This window comes from Pleurodeles waltl, chromosome 1_2 (assembly GCF_031143425.1).
Source record: "Pleurodeles waltl isolate 20211129_DDA chromosome 1_2, aPleWal1.hap1.20221129, whole genome shotgun sequence".
NCBI classification, from domain to species: domain Eukaryota; kingdom Metazoa; phylum Chordata; class Amphibia; order Caudata; family Salamandridae; genus Pleurodeles; species Pleurodeles waltl.
Genome location: NC_090437.1, coordinates 937,523,860 through 937,540,487, shown reverse-complemented (window position 1 = coordinate 937,540,487; position 16,628 = coordinate 937,523,860).

The following is a 16,628-nucleotide window of genomic DNA, read 5'->3' as shown; positions in this document are numbered from 1 at the left end:
TTGGGAAGACCGCTGTGGCGGCAGCTGGTGTATAAAGAGTCACACTGTAAAGACAGCCAGAAAATCACCAAAAATCCTACACCGCCAGGACACAGGAGGGCAGGAAATAGGCAATTCCACCACCAGTACCGCCAGGCCGACAAAAATCCACCCACCAGATTACAAGCCACAAAACAGCACAGCGGTTAATCTATGGCAGAAAACCATTGGTGGTGAGAACTGCCGCGGTCAGAAACCACTACAGTCAGAACACAACACCACATTGGACAGTTTGAACACGCGTGTCACACATACATACACCAAAAATCCCTACTCACTGCCCTATCTAACACCCCCACACAACCCACAATCCTTTGCAACAAAAATGACAATCAGATACACCGAGAGCATGCAAAAATTGACAGACATCACCTTTACACTATAGGCACATATACACATCTCACTCAGCACACACCACACAACTGCACTACCAGCACAATACACACATAACAAGTACGCTCAAACACCACAAGCTTCTATCACTCACAATGCACCACCCACACCCCTTAGATCACCCAACACTGCAACCTTGCACACACAACACTCCCCTCACCATCAAAACGACCACTACCATGTCCCCACAAAAGCACCCATGGTTCACAGACGATGAGTTGAGGGTCATGATGGATGAAATCGCCGTTCACAAGACTGGCGGTGGGGCCCCACCTCCTCCCCCACAGTTCACATTTTATGAGGAGATGGTCTTAAACATTCTACATCCCGAGGGCCTGATTGGAATACCTGGGAAACTGGACTCTGATAAGTACTCACAACTTCCATGTCACACAATTGTCCTGTCCTGCATGCTCCCTCACCACCTAAATACTCACTAATTCACTGTATGTCTCACTACACCTCCCACCTATACACCTAATGCCTCTCTCCTGCATGCCACACTTCCACCCAGCCCAGCTGCCCACACAGCCTTTGGAAAAAACGTAGATAGCATTGGCGAATACTAGCACTACAAGTCCCACAATATATTAGCCCATCTACGTGAAAACCTGGAATGTGGACATAATGTCACATCTCTTGCTTGTATGACTATTACACTAGCTATACCCACTAAATAGTACGACTGAGAACCACCACATGGCAATGACAGCAGTGCAAGGATAGAGCACAATGGCAAACAAGGCTAAACATAGCTACAGCTATGATCCACATTGCCACTAATCCAAAACCTCAAACCTGAAATGGACTGACCATGGTATGGAAAGTAAGATGGCAGACTCCATGCACATACACAATATGCACAGACCGGACATTTAGGCTTGCATGCTCACATACTCTCCTCCCACTGGGACACCATAGTGCAACGTCCAGGCATTTCTTGTGACATCTAGCAAACCTGACTAGTCACTAGGTAACAGTGCTGAGCAGTCATGTGAACTATCGGACAGTACCTGAACCCATCCTCAGTGCTTCATGTACCAAACCTGAATAACAGCACCCAACATGGCTTATGGTACACATGTCACAGACTACTATCTACCACCAATGGTATGCTTTGCAGCATCTGTCTTTGCTGGGAATCATGTTCAGCCACTGTATGCATCTGATGAAGAAATTACCAAGTAAACTTCCTATATTTAACTCTGTCTCTCACTCCATCCACAGGTACCCCTGCCAGTGCCACCATTGAGAGGATGCCAGAGACTGCCAGTCCTCCTCAGGATGAAGGCCCCTGTGAAGACAATACGCCTGGATGTCTGGACACTGACGACCTACATGGCCCATCTGGGACACCTGGTCAGTCTACGACTCCCTGCCTCACTCTGCCCACATCAATCCCCCCCAAGCATGTGGCATCAACATCACAGCCAACCCTTCCTCCCCAAACCTGTGTCCTAAGGACTGTTCAAACTATTGTGTGCCCTACAATACAGGGAACTGAGTTGATCCTTGACATCCCAGACAAAGAATGTCCTGCAGACACTGGGAGTGGGCACACTGTACCAGCAGCACAGGCACCTGGACTCAGCGAATGTGGGAGGGAAGCTGTGGGCCAGAGGATGGAGCCCCCAAGGGACTCAACTGACCAGGAAATCATCTCCCAAGTCCTAGAGCAAACCTAGAATTTCAGGACAGGAGAAGCCAGATTATCACGACGTTGGGAGAAAACCAATGGCTGCAGAGGCAATAGCACCAGGAGGACATGCAGTAGTGGCAGCCACCATGGCCTCTATTGCAGGGGTGCTGAGGGACATCAACACCACCCTGCGTGCTTCCTCTACTAACCATCATGCCCCTTCCAATAGCAACCTAACATCTGAGCCATCTATATTAGTGGCAGCTAGTGGAATGGAGGCCCTGCCAGGGAAACCACATGCCTCAGACACCCCTCCCTCTGTAGCTGAAGAAGCCCTCCCCCGACAAACCTGGACGTCAACCCAGACATCCGGCTGGAACAGATGCCAAGACCAAACCTACTGCCAGGAAGTGAGCCTTGCCTGATTTTTCTCTCTTGTGTGCCACTGAGACACCCTGTTGACTGTTCTGAGACATTACTCTATTTTCAAATGAACACTGGACCTGTGCAACCAACTGCTGTAGCACCTACTTAGATGATTCCATCTACCATTACCTCACTCATCACCATTTTTGTCCATATATGCAACTTTATTTTGACTATCACTATCAATAATGCACAATAAACACCATGGAACACAGCTACTGTATACGTGTCTTTAATAAAACATCAACAAATGTCATGCTTGCCAACTACGGTCTGGTAATGCCCTCCTACATCGAACAGGCAGTGCAATGGACAGCAGAGAGAGGCACTCTCAGCAGGAGACACAGTAAAAAGGATATGTCCCAGGAAAGATGTCAGAGAGGTAGAAATTAAGGCCCACAGGAGAGTGTATTCAGTATTCCAACCTGCAAAAACGCCATAACAGTGAGTACCATCAGGATGGAAGGCATGGTGCTACACAAAGCACATATGCAGGTCATAGATGTCATGCCCACTGTACTATACCTCCTAAGCAGGGGCCCCCCATATGTAAGCTATACATCACCAGTCACAGAGTATTCACACAAATCACTTTCCAGCCAACTATCATGTATAACCCACATTTTTGTAATCATTTACCAATGGCTAATGATTATGAATGTCTCAAACCATTGGAAGCAGAGACACAGATTAAAATATCACATTCAGTAGGTTGAATGATGAGCATCAGTCTTAGTTACAGAGCCCTTTGCAATTCACAACAGAACCTCAGCTCAAGTGAGGTGCCCTGGTGGGGCAGCTTTTGGTACCAGAACCACAGGACTGGACCAGGGGCTACAGGAGTGTTCTATCACCCTCAATCCAGCATCTTAGCGACTTCACTCTTGATCCTGGCTCTCACCTTATCTGACAACCTGCAAGGTTTGATCTTGACAGGGAGGTTGTCCCCCTTTGTCCACATTATGGGTGCATAGGTGAGTAATCTCTGGTGTAAGGGAGAAAAGGGCGGAGAACTGTTCCAAAACTTGGTTGCAGTCCCTCTGCTGCTCAGGAGTCAGGGTGGGGGAAAGGATGACTCCTTTACCAGACCCATTCTTCTCCTGGGAGGCTAAGAGGTCATATAGAGGCTCACTCTCCTCCTTATCATCCCCATCAGTCATCGGCAACATGGTGACCTCAGACCTCTCAAGTGGGATTTGAGGGGATTGATATGCAGCACAATATGTGTTTGTCTAGGGTTCTTAAGGTCTACCACATAGGTGACCTTCCCCTTTTTCTTAATCACCTCATAGAGCCCGGGCCATCGATCCTGGAGGGCCTTGGTCTCCATAGGTTCCATCACCCACACGTTTTGCCCAGGCTGGAGTTCCACAGTGGAAGAGTTGGTTGTTTCACTCCTTCATTACAGCCTAGCTGGCTCCTCCGTTGTCAGAAGCTTGCTTCCAAAACTCAGCCATTTGACTATGGAAGGCCAGCATGTAGTTCACTAGATCCTGGAGGACTCTCTTGGGAGCTTGCTCCCAACCTTCCTTCACCAAGGTAAGAGGTTCCATGATAGGGTGCCCATACAGAAGCTGGAAGGGGCTGAAGCTTACTACCTTCTGTGGTACTTCTCTGTGAGCAACCAATAAACAGGGCAAGAGAATATCCCGATTTCTCCTCAGGCAGACTCCTGATCATGCCTTTTAGAATCTTGTTGAACCTTTCAACAAGCCTGTTGGTAAGGGGTGGAAAACTTGTAAGTTAATCCACACTCCTTCCACATGGACTGCATCTAAGCAGACATGAAGTTGGTGCCCCTGTCAAACACCACTTTCTTGGGGAACCCCACCCAGATGAAATTCCCTATAAGGGCTCTTGTCACTACCAGTGCAGTGCTTGACCACCAAGTGATGGCCTCTGGGTACCATGTGGCATGGTCCACCAGAACCAGGATGACTAGAAATAGTCTGGTGATCCATAGGCCCAATTATGTCAATGCCCACCTATTCAAAGGGGGTGCTAATGACGAGCAGTGGTTCCAGGGCAGCTTTCAGCTTCTTCCCTTTCTTTCCACTGTTCTGGCAGGGAGCACAGGTCCTACAGAACATGTCTGAGGAGGTCTTCATCATAGACCAAAAAAAGTGGGGGACAAGCCTTGCAAAGTTCTTTTCTTGGTCCAAGTGTCCTGCCAGGGGTATCACATGAGCCAACTCCGGTAGGAAGGCCCTGTTGCATTAGGGAACCACAAGGGGTCTTGTTGCCCCATGCACAGGAGCCTTAGGCTCACCATATAGGAGGTCATCCTCCCAGTGAATGTGATAGCTTCCAGAGACTTCACCTGGTGCTTGGACTTCGGCCTGTCGCCTCATGCCTTCAAGGGTTAGCCACTCTATTTGTGCCCTACAGAACTCCTCTTTGGTGGGTCCTTCTTTTACCTGCCAGTCTGCAAGGACAGGTAGGTTTCCTATGCAAGCAGTGCCCTCCTCAGTGGACTCCTGGTAGGCCTCAGGGGGCAACCCATCCATCTCACTGAGGCTACAGGCACGGGCTGGTATACCATTCCCTCTGCCTTTCCTCTTTTGAGCAGCTGGCTGGGCCATTATTTCAGGCTCCAGCCCTTCCTGACTGCCCTCCTGGGCAGCCAGGGATCTTGTGGTAGGACGGAACAACCCAAGTAACCCCAACATCACCAGGTGAGCCTTCAGCTCTATCTCCTTCCAGGCATTTCCCAACAAACAGTCCACAGGCATGGGAGGGCTTACAGCAACTCTCAGATGACCTGAAATCTATCTCCACTCAAATGGACTAGGGTCATTGGATAATGACCCTCCCTGTTGTCAGCCACCACAACTTGTTGGAATGTATTGGGAATTACCTGCTCTGGGGACACCATCTGATTTGTTACCGTAGTCATACTGGCAGCTGTATACCTAAGAGCCTCAACAACTTGCCCATTAAAGGTGACCCATGCATTATAGTTGGTAGTATTTGGTGGCACAGGGATCTTAGGAACCATTTTCCATTCACCCAGGGACACCAGGGTAACACCACCAAACTCACCCCATTAACTGGGGCAAACTCCTCCCCCAGCACTATGCTAGCCTCCACAGGGTTCTTACCTCCAGTAGGAGGGTGTGTGCTCCTTTTAGACACTTGGGGTCCCTCTTGTGGTGTACATACTCGCTGCACACATAGCACTTGGGCATTTTGGGCTGCTGACTTTTGTCACTGTAGTTATGTTTCTGATAGACTCTAAACTTTGTGGATGGTTTTGGGGGCCTTTGGGGAACTCCTTCTTTTAATCTCCCTGCTCTCTTCTTTGGTGAGAACCCTGATCATCCTTTCAGGAGTCTCCCCCAAATTAGCTCATGGGCCAATTTCTTCTCCTCGGAAGCCAGCTTTCTCTTCTCATGGGCCTGCTCCAATCTAGCAAGCTCCAGTTTGAGTTTTCTCTCCTCCCCCCTGTCTGCCAGCTCCTCTAGTGACAGGTTCCTGAAAGAGACACTGCTCCCTGGTCTGAAAACCACTCTTGCTCCTGGCAAAATGTTGGTCTTTTCCACAGAGAATTCCCCTCCCTTGTGGGAATCCAAGATACGGTCATCCTCCTTCTCAGGGGTTTCTGGCTCCTCCTCTGGGATGTCTTCCCCTGCAACCTTGGCATCTGCAGAGACCCTCAAAGCCTTCTGTAGTTTCACCTTCCTGGTGAAACCCCTTGTAAACACTTGAAACTCATTACAGAAATCCTTTAGCTATTGCACAGTATAAAATTCCAACCTGGTCAGCTCAAAATGAACCACTGCAGGTGCTTTTGCGGCATCTTCAGTGCGAGACATAATTTAGCAGAAAAATCCAAAAGGCCAATTGGGGGAATTGGAAAAAATCTAAAGGGAAAAATGCCAAATGTTATAGGTGAGACAAAAATAGGAAGAGTAGGTTGAAGTATGGAATTGTAGTGCACAATGAACCACTATGGTATTGCACAAACACAAGTCCTATCGTCACCTCGGATCACCAATATTAGAAATGGGGCTTTTGTTTCGCTAAGGTATGCACCTATGCCAAGCAGAATTCACCCACTCTAGTCAGGGCAAATCAGATATACAAACTAAATTAACCTGTGCTCACCCTCTGGTAGCTTGGCACAAAGCAGGCGGGCTTAAATTAGAAGGCAATGTGTAAAGTATTTGTGCAATCCCCATACACAATAACCCAATGTAAGCACCACAAAAAAGACTCCACATGTTGTTAGAAAAAAATAGAGAATATTTTATAGGTTTAAATAAGGTAAAATTGACAAAAATCCAGTTACAAATGCTTAAAATACCCAGGTTGGTACTGTTGTCATAAGCAAGGTTTGATTGGCCTACTCGTGGGATTTGAGATCCTCAAATTAATATGGTAGTTTCCATGGTCACAGACTCCACACTTGAGTGGCCGGGAATGCTGTCTTGGGTGAAGCCCTGCTCTCTCCCCTGTGCCACAGGAAGAAAATGCTGGTACAGGCAACACTGCAGGGAGACAGGAATCGAGGAAGGGCTCCTTTGAGGAATCCGGCCACCAGACTCATCGGATGAGGTGAGTGGCGGACAATGGGAGGGTCCTTGTTTTGGGATAGAGACAGATGAAGATGGGGATGTCTTCCCCGATGTAGGTGGCCTCAGGCACACTATGCTGCTGGATGGGAGCAGGACTCCTGGGAGCGCTCTCGATATTGGGGGAGTTGGTTGGCTGTATGGCACAGATATGCAATGGGCATGTCTCTAAGACCGGCAACCACTGCAGGCTCGTGTCATCGTCTCTGAAGCAGACACTAGGAGCAGTGGTGTTCACGACTTCTACAGGCCGGGGGTGAGCCCGTGCAGCAATTTTGTCCACAGGAGGGGGGGCCGTGGTACAGAAAGGGTTTCTGGCCAAGAGTGACTGCTTTGGGGCAGGGAAACAGCAATAATTGGGCCAAGTGCCGATCAAGGAGCAAATCTCGGAGTACCCGGGTGAAGGCCGGTCACATCTGGTAAAGTTTGCCGGTTACAGTCTTTGGGAAGGCAGATCGCACCAGCAATGCCCTGGAGACACTCTGGTGGTTCATTAGTAGTTTAATTTACCAGACAGAGGTCTGCAGGCAACATAATAACTCAGGACAACAGGGCAGCGGTTCCCTGGAACAGTTACCACAGCATAGTGGCAATCCTCTTGGCTCAGCAGCCCTTACTCCAGACAGAGATTCTTCTAAGTACAGTAGTGATCTGATGAGTTGGTCAGGAGGCCCACTATTTGTTTTAAGTGTGAGATCCTCCAAATCACTTCCCCAGAAAGACCCATCAGTATGCAGATATGACTGAGTATCCTGTGTTGTGGGTGTCTGAAGGGAATGCAAAAGTGGAACTGTCACCCAATCCAAGCCAGATGTGTATTAGAGAGAGGCAGTAGGCTTGCAGGGCAGGGAGTGCAGAGAAATATTCACTTTCTAAAAGTGGCATTTCTAAACTAGTAGTAATATATCCAACCTTACTAGTAAAGAATATTTATTATTGCTATTCCAAAGGTATTAAACATGACCCAATTACTCCTCCCACATCATGAATTACAACTTAAAGGCATAATAAGGATTTCCCAAAGCTGGCCTATGAGAGAGGTAAGCCTCACAGTGATGAAAACCCCACTTGAGTGGTTTTTCATAACCAGTATACAGTATGTCCTGGCTTTTTACTTATATGGCACCCTGCCCTATGGGCCCCCGAGCACATGCTTGCGGGGTGACCTATATGCAAGAAAAGGGGATTGTAGGGCTTGTCAATAGAGAATAAGTCCCTCATTACAACCCTGGGGGGTCGGTGATAAAGCAGCGGTAATATCGCCAACAGGCCGATGGTAAAAAAATTGAATTTTGACCACGGCGGAAATCGCCAACACAGACAGGCATTTTAACACTCCGACTGCCCACTGTATTATGAGAGGCTAATCCACCACCTTTTCCGGGGCGGTACCAATGCCATCAAAAGCACGGCAGAAACAGTACACAGAAGGGAAACGACTCACCTCTCGACACTCAAGAAGAACCACGACGCCATGGAGCCCGAGTTGCACTTTATTCCCATGCTGATCTACCTCCTCCTACACCAGGAACACTAACTGCAGTGAAGACGACCACAGTGAGTACCGCACCTAGTACACAAGGGAGGGGGGATGAAAAAGAGAGTGACACTTACACGCAACACCCCCACCCCAACACCATACACACAAACAGATGCAACAACATGACGTATCCACCCTGTAAACCTCAGGAATAACGCAAGGACAAAAGGAAGTGAGTAAAGTGAGTGTCATATTAAAAATTTGGATAAAAACGTCCTTAAAGCACAAAACAGTATGTACAATATATACAAAAGGAGGGACAATGCCTACTCCAAAATGTCCGTGGCCCACAGGGCCATAACATATAGGCCAAGGTCACACTTGACTCCTGCCTCAATACAGAGAGAACACTGCTGCGTTATCAGGTCGAAGAAACAGGTACCTCAGGGGGAAGGGGAATTGGGGCACCTCAGCCGGAAGATGGTACAACGCCACTGCTTCTGGAGGGGGCTACTTGCCCTCTGCAATGTCCTGGGGAGTGCAAAGCCACAGTCTCTCCAGTGGGTGGTTTGCCGACTGTTTGGTCCTGGGAAGTGCAAAGCCACAGTCTCTCAAGTGGGTGGTTTGCCCACTGTTTGGTCCTGGGGAGTGCAAAGCCGCAGTCTCTCAAGTGGGTGGTTTGCCCACTGCTTGGTCCTGGGGAGTGCAAAGCCGCAGTATCGCTAGTGGGTGGTTTGCCCACTGTTTGGTCCTGGGGAGTGCAAGGCCTCAGTCTCTCGAGTAGGTGGTTTGTCTACTGTTTGGTCCTGGGGAGTGCAAAGCCACAGTCTCTCAAGTGGATGCCTACTTCCACTGGTTCTGGAGGGGGCCTTGTGCCCAGTGTGCTTCATCCTGGTAAGGAGGGGGTGAGTGGATGCCTACTTCCACTGGTTCTGGAGGGGGCCTTGTGCCCAGTGTGCTTCATCCTGGTAAGGAGGGGGTGAGTGGATGCCTTCTTCCACTGGTTCTGGAGGGGGCCTTGTGCCCAGTGTGCTTCATCCTGGCAAGGAGGGGGTGAATGGATGCCATCTTCCACTGGTTCTGGAGGGGTCCTTGTGCCCAGTGTGCTTCATCCTGGCAAGGAGGGGGTGAGTGGATGCCATCTTCCACTGGTTCTGTAGGGGGCCTTGTGCCTAGTGTGCTTCATCCTGTCAAGGAGGGGGTGAGTGGATGCCTTTTTCCATTGGTTCTGGAGGGGGCATGGTGCCCAGTGTGCTTCATCCTGGCAAGGAGGTGGTGAGTGGATGCCATATTCCACTAGTTCTGGAGGGGGCCTTTTGCCCAGTGCGCAACTTCATGATTCTGAATCTGTACTCACCCCCTTGTGGCTGCTGTGATGCCTTCAAGCACCCATCCAACTCCGGATAGGCCACCGCCGGGATGCAGAACATCTGAACGGGCACCCCTTCCTCGTTGTGAGGCCATCCCCAGCTGGGCCTCTGCCGTCTTCCTTGCCCAGCAGCGCAGGTCCTCTCACCGTTTTTGACAGTGGGTGCTCAGCCTGTCAAAGAACCCCAGGGTCTGCACCTCCTTGGCGATGGCACGCCAAATACCCTTTTTCTGATGGACGCTGACCTGCAGAAAAAGATACATAAGAAAAGGTATTAGCCATACCATCCTGCCTGTTACACTCATGGCCCACAATATCCCTCCCATCCCCTTACGCACAGACATTGCCCACCAAATATGCAGCACTCTGCCCAGGACCTCTCAGCCCCCCTACACAAGGCTTACACACACAGCACTCCATACATTCATGCCCCATGCATCGTGCTCACAGTGTACTCATCTTTTTGTCTGGAGGACCATAAAGTAAAGGATACCTGGGTAGGACCCCATCCACTAGTCTCTCAAACTCCTCAGAAGTGAAGGCAGGGGCCCTTTCCCCAGACACTCGGGCCATGGTCCCTTCCAGGAAAGGTCACAGCAGGACTTGCAGTGTAGGGTCTCTCCTGTTGAAGGTCAGGTAGCAAGTGAGTGAACATATAGAAAATGACAGTCACGTCCTCAGTGGTCCGTACCGTCACCACCGGAGTACATCACCATTGGCTGCTGGAACCCTTAGGCCCCAGTGATAACCAATGATGTGTTGCACGGCGGTCTTCGACTACCTCCCGCAACGGCGCACAACATCAGCGGAATTACCTCATTTCCACTTGTCCCTCCTCACAGGTCAGGCGGCCACCATTTCAGGGGAGAACATGCCATGGCACCTAACTGCGTCACAGCAGACATAGACACATCAACAGACCTACACGTTCACATACTGTTTCCGTAAAAAAATGCAAGGCATATTAATCTGAGGATATCTTTGAATATGACCATCTGCTCACCGTTTTTCACCCTAGAGTTCAACCAGTGAGGATGAATAGGAGATGGAGACAAACCCCGGTGTACACATCCCTGGTGGACCTGGCGATAATGGAGGAGAGGCATATTATCTTAACCTACAGACTTGATAGGGCCACAATCCATGAGCTGTGTATCCAATAGGAGCCAGACCTGATCTCAGTTATCCGCCACCCCACTGGTATCCCCCTCTTGTGCAGGTCCTGTCAGTGCTCCATTTCTTGGAAAGTGGGTCCTTACAAGCGACAGTGGCCATGGCATCAGGGATGTCACAGCCCATGTTCTCAAAATTGCTGATCAAAGTGTTGTCTGCCCTGATGAAACACATGAGCAGCTACATCGTATTCCCAACAGGTGGAGGATTTGACCACAGTGAAGGCTGACTTCTATGCAATGGGACATATCCCCAACATCACTGGTGCTATTGATGGTACACATATTGCCTTTGTCCTCCTCCTGGAGAAATTAACAGGTGTTCAGAAATCGAAAGAGCTTTCACTCTCTGAATGTGCAAATAGTGTGCCTGGTGGACCAGTACATCTCCCATGTCAATGTAAATTATCCTGGGTCTGTGCATGATGCCGTTATTTTGAGGAATAGCAGCATTCCATATGTGATGTCTCAACTCCAGAGGCACAGGGTGTAGCTAATTGGTGAGCCCATGGTCCCCACCCAGTATCTTTTGGTATATGGATGTGGGTTTGGCCCTAAGGGTGAGTGTCTGGCTAACAGGTATGCCTCGATATTTACAGGTGACTCTGGTTACCCCACCCTCTCATGGCTACTGACTCCAGTGAGGAATGCCAGGACAAGGGCAGAGGAACGTTACAATGAGGCACATGGGCGAACAAGGAGGATCATTGAGCACACCTTTGGCCTCCTAAAGGCCAGATTCCGGTGCCTCCATCTGACAGGTGGATCCCTTTGCTACTCAACCAAGAAGGTCTGCAGATCATCGTTGCATGTTGCACAATCTAGCCTTGAGATGCCAGGTGCCTTTTCTGCAGGAGGATGAGGATGGAGATGGTCGTGTGGCAGCGGTGGAGCCTGTGGACAGTGACGAAGAGGAGGCAGGGGAAGAGGATGTGGACAACAGAACAACTATAATTCAACAGTACTTCAAGTGACACACAGGTAAGACACTGTAACTTCACCTTCTATTGCAGTTTTGCGTTGGACATTGTACATGGCAGCCTGATTTTCCAATTTCTATGGCCACTTACTGTACCCTTTGGCATCTCTGTTTTCAGATATCTGTGCCCCTCTCTGGCTCCTGGCGTGTTTACTGCTGCCCACTACAGGTCATACCTATGTATATATAACTGTATATTTGAATTGCAACGTTTACAGCTTGTTAAACGAATACATATTTCAATCAATTGACAGACTCCATACTTGTATTAGTTCCAAGGGTGTTTATTTATGTGATAATAAGTGTAGGGGGTAGTGGAATGGGCTAGGTTCATGATGGAGGAATGCCCAGGAGAGAGTCCAGTCTATTGGTATCACAGGTACATTGTCCAAGGGGGCATAGGGAGTGGGGCAATGGCAGTTCAAGGTGGACAGGGTGACAGAGTGGGACACAAGGGTGACATTCAGGGGAGTCTTATTTCCTGGCAGGGATCTTGGCAATGTTCCCTGGCTTTTGCCTGGATCACAGGGACCTTTTGCATGGTGGTTCTCCATCTGCAGGGGGAGGGGTGCTAATGGCCTGTTGTTCCTGTGGTGGAGCCTCCTGTCCACTAGCATCAGCGGAGGTGGAGGGCTATTCATCGTGTGGCTAGTGTCAGGGGCTCGTTGGTGTGCCACTGCCTCCCTCATGGTGTTGGTCATGTCAGCCAGCACCCCTGCAATGGTGACCCGGGTGGTGTGGATGTCCCTCAGGTCCTCCCTGATTCCCAGGCACTGTCCCTCCTGCAGCCGCTGGGTCTCCTGGAACTTGGCCAGTTTCTGGTAATGGTGGTATGCTCCCAGGATGTTGGTGAGGGCCTCGTGGAGAGTCCGTTCCCTGGGCCTGTCCTGCCCTGTTGCACAGCAGTCCTCCCAGCTTCCCTGTTGTCATGTGCCTCTATCCCCTGAACTGTGTGCCCACTGCCAGTGTCCCGAGGTCCCTGATCATCCTGTGTAGTTGTTGAGGGATGACCCCGCTGGGTGGGTGCTGTGCTGGTGTTTCCTGATGGGGGAGGATCTGTGGTGGTATGGGCCTGTGCCTGGGTCACCGACTGTCCAGAGGTCCCTGATGGGCCAGGTTGGTCATCCTGATCCAGGCATGCAGAGCTGCTGTCATCACTGTGGCCCTCTGGGGGGGGGACTGGATGTTGCTGTTACCTCCTCTCCGGTGATATTGTGTGGGGGTCCTGTGGGGATGTAAATGCAGTGTTATTGTTACTGCGTGTGACATCTTGTGCATGGGTATGTTCCCCTCTATGGTTATTGTTGCCCTGGCAGATTTGCCTTTGAGTGAGTAGCTATTTGGCGGGCTAGGTGATTCTCTCCAGTGTGCATGCAGTGGTGGTAGGTGTCCATGCAGGTCTGTGAGTGGAGTCCATGCATTGGTGCTGCATGCAGTGCTTGGTATTGAGATGGGTGGGTTGTGATGGTGGGGTATATGTGAGGTGGTGGAGTGATGGGGTGAGGGTAGGGGTGGAAGTTTTTGATGGCATGCAGGTAGGGGGGTGGTGAAAGTAGTAAAGATTTGACTTACCAGAGTCCAGTCATCCTGCTACTCCTGCCAGGCCATCAGGATGCATGATTGCCAAGACTTGCTCCTCCCATGTTGTTAGTTGTGGGGGAGGAGGTAGGGGTCCACCTCCAGTCCTCCGTACAGCTATCTGGTGTCTTGCTACCATGGAACACACCTTTCCCCGTAGATCATTCCATCTCTTCCTGATTTCATCCCTTGTTCTGGGGTGCTGTCCCACGGCGTTGACCCTGTCCACGACTCTCCGCCATAGCTCCATCTTCCTGGTAATGGATGTCTTCTGCACCTGTGTTCTGAATAGCTGTGGCTCTACCAGGACGATTTCCTCCACCATGACCCTTAGCTCCTCCTCTGAGAACCTGGGGTGTCTTTGTGGTGCCATGGGTATAGTGTGAGTGGTTGTGTGAGGGTGTGTGGGGTAATGTGTTGGGGTGTGTGCTGTGAGGTGCGTGGATGGTGTATGGGTGATGGTGTTCTGTTGCTCTGATTCTGTGGGTGCTCCTGGTGTTTCTCTCTCTCTGTTGTAACTTGTTTGCAGTGGTAAAGGGTTGTGGGTAATGTGTGTTTGTTTTATAGTGCTGTGTGTGTGTGTGTGTGGTGTGTGTATGGGTGTCAGGTGTGTGTAGTTTGAATTGTCCAATGTGGTGTTGTTTTGTATGTGTGTGTGTATTTTGAGTGCGGCGCCAATGGTTTACTGCAGTTGAATGTCCGCTGCGGTGATTCCTGGGTCATACTGCTGTGGGCGTATTTCTGTTGGTGTAACAGTGTGGGTTTTGCTACTGCCAGTTTATCACTAACCTTTGGGCTGGCAGACTTGTCTGTGTGTCTGCATAGTGGCGGATTTCTATGTGTGGGTCATAATATGCGTAGCAGTATACCGCGGTGGTCGCGGTATGCTGGCGGCAGTCAGCATGGCGGTAAGCAGCACTTACCACCAATGTCATAATGAGGGCCTAACTGTCATGTAGGGGTGGCAGTGGAACTGAAAACACAGGCTCTGCAGTGACAGGCCTGAGGCATGTTTACAGGGCTACTTCAGTAGATGGCATAATCAGTGGTCAAGGCCAATTAGTAGCATTTAATTTAAAAGCCGTAGGCATACGATATACCACTGTAAAAGGGTCTTACAAATAAATTAAATATGCCAATTGTGGATACACCAATGTCATAATGTTTTTAGGTGAGAAGCACATGCACTTTAGCACTGATTAACAGTGGTAAAGTGCTTAGAGTACTAAGGCCAACAAAAAGATACAGCAAGAAAACAAAAGGTAAAAGTCTGGGGTAAGACCACCCTAAGGATTCCAGGTCTAATAAATCAGGTATGAAACAGTAGTGCAGATGATACTACAAAAAGGAAGGGTACTCATGCCAACATCTAGGCACTAATACTGATGGCACCAGTGATGTTTTCTATCTCATGTTATTGTATAATTCTCACTTACCAAGGGGTTGCTCAATGAGTGCACCCAAAGTGTACTCCATGCTACGTCACGTGTAAGCTGGCCACCATCACATAAGACACAGTAGTGAGGTAGCATCACTCTTGACATACTGAAGACAAGTGGCCTGTTGGGTATACTTGGCACCCACTACATCAAACAACATGAGAGGCTTAGGGCCAGATGTAGGAAGCCTTTTGCGCCTCGCCAACTGCTAAAAACGCAGTTTGCGAGGTGCAAAAGGCTGAACGCGATGCAGAATCACATTTTGCGAGTCGGTACCGACTTGCAAAATGTGATTCTGGCTCGCAAATAGGAAGGGGTGTTCCCTTCCTATTTGCGACCGCATCACGATGTAGAGTTGCTTGGTGACTGCGAAAGCTGTTGCAAACCAACTCGCAGTTACCATCCACTTGCAGTGGATACTAATTCATTCACAAAAGGGAAGGGGTCCCCATGGGACCCCTTCCCCTTTGTGAATGCTCACAAAAATATTTTTTCAGAGCAGGCAGTGGTCCTATGGACCACTGCCTACTCTGCAAAAAACGAAACCAAATGGTTTCGGATATTTTTCTTTTTGCAGCTGGTTTTCCTTTAAGGAAAACGGGCTGCAAAGAGAAAAAAAAAATGCTTTATTAAAAAAGCAGTCACGGACATGGTGGTCTGCTGTCTCCAGCAGGCCACCATCCCCGTGAGTGCCTAGACTCGCTATGGGGTCGCAAACTGCGACCCACCTCATGAATATTCATGAGGTGGGTCTTTGCAACCCCATAGAGAGTCGCAGAAGGTGTCTGAGACACCTTTCTGCATCTCGGATTGCGAGTTGCAATTTGCGAGTCGCTATGACTCACAAATTGCAATTCGCAATCTGATACCTACCTAAATCTGGCCCTTAATCACTTTACTCAGAAATGTCTCTGCTCAATACAGTAAATTGGTGGTAGACTGGACTCTGTTGTTTTCCTGGTCACAAAAGACAATAGGCAAAGCACATCAGCATGCACCTAATATACAAACAATAACTCTTTTTGTGCATAGCACAAGGGCCACCCCAAATATTGATGGGGAAATGCCTCCCTGTAACACACAAAGTTGTACCATGTATGAATCTGGCCAGGACTCACCTATTGGAACTGCTATTGGTCCTCAACTGCCCATCAAGCTCCAGGGTAGGCCACTGCCAGGATTCTGTCCATTAGGGGCGTGACAGTCCGGCAGGCTCCCCGTCCATGTTGTAAGGACAGCCCTAGCTGGACCTCCATGATGGACCTCCATGATGTTTCAGGTCCAGCTTCTCAGGTCCCGCCACCTTTCCCTACAATGGATGCTGTTTCAGCGATAGGCCGGCAGGGTCTGTACCTTCCGGGCGATGGCTGTCTAAATGGCTTGCTTCTGATGAGGTATACTTGTATGAAATGTAACAGATGAATAAGCAGATCATAGCTGAATATTTTGGGGTATCTGTTTGGTTTACACATATGTTGTATGCACCTGTCACAAGCATTATTAAATAGTTAACACAAAATTGTATTTTGTAAGTTTGCGC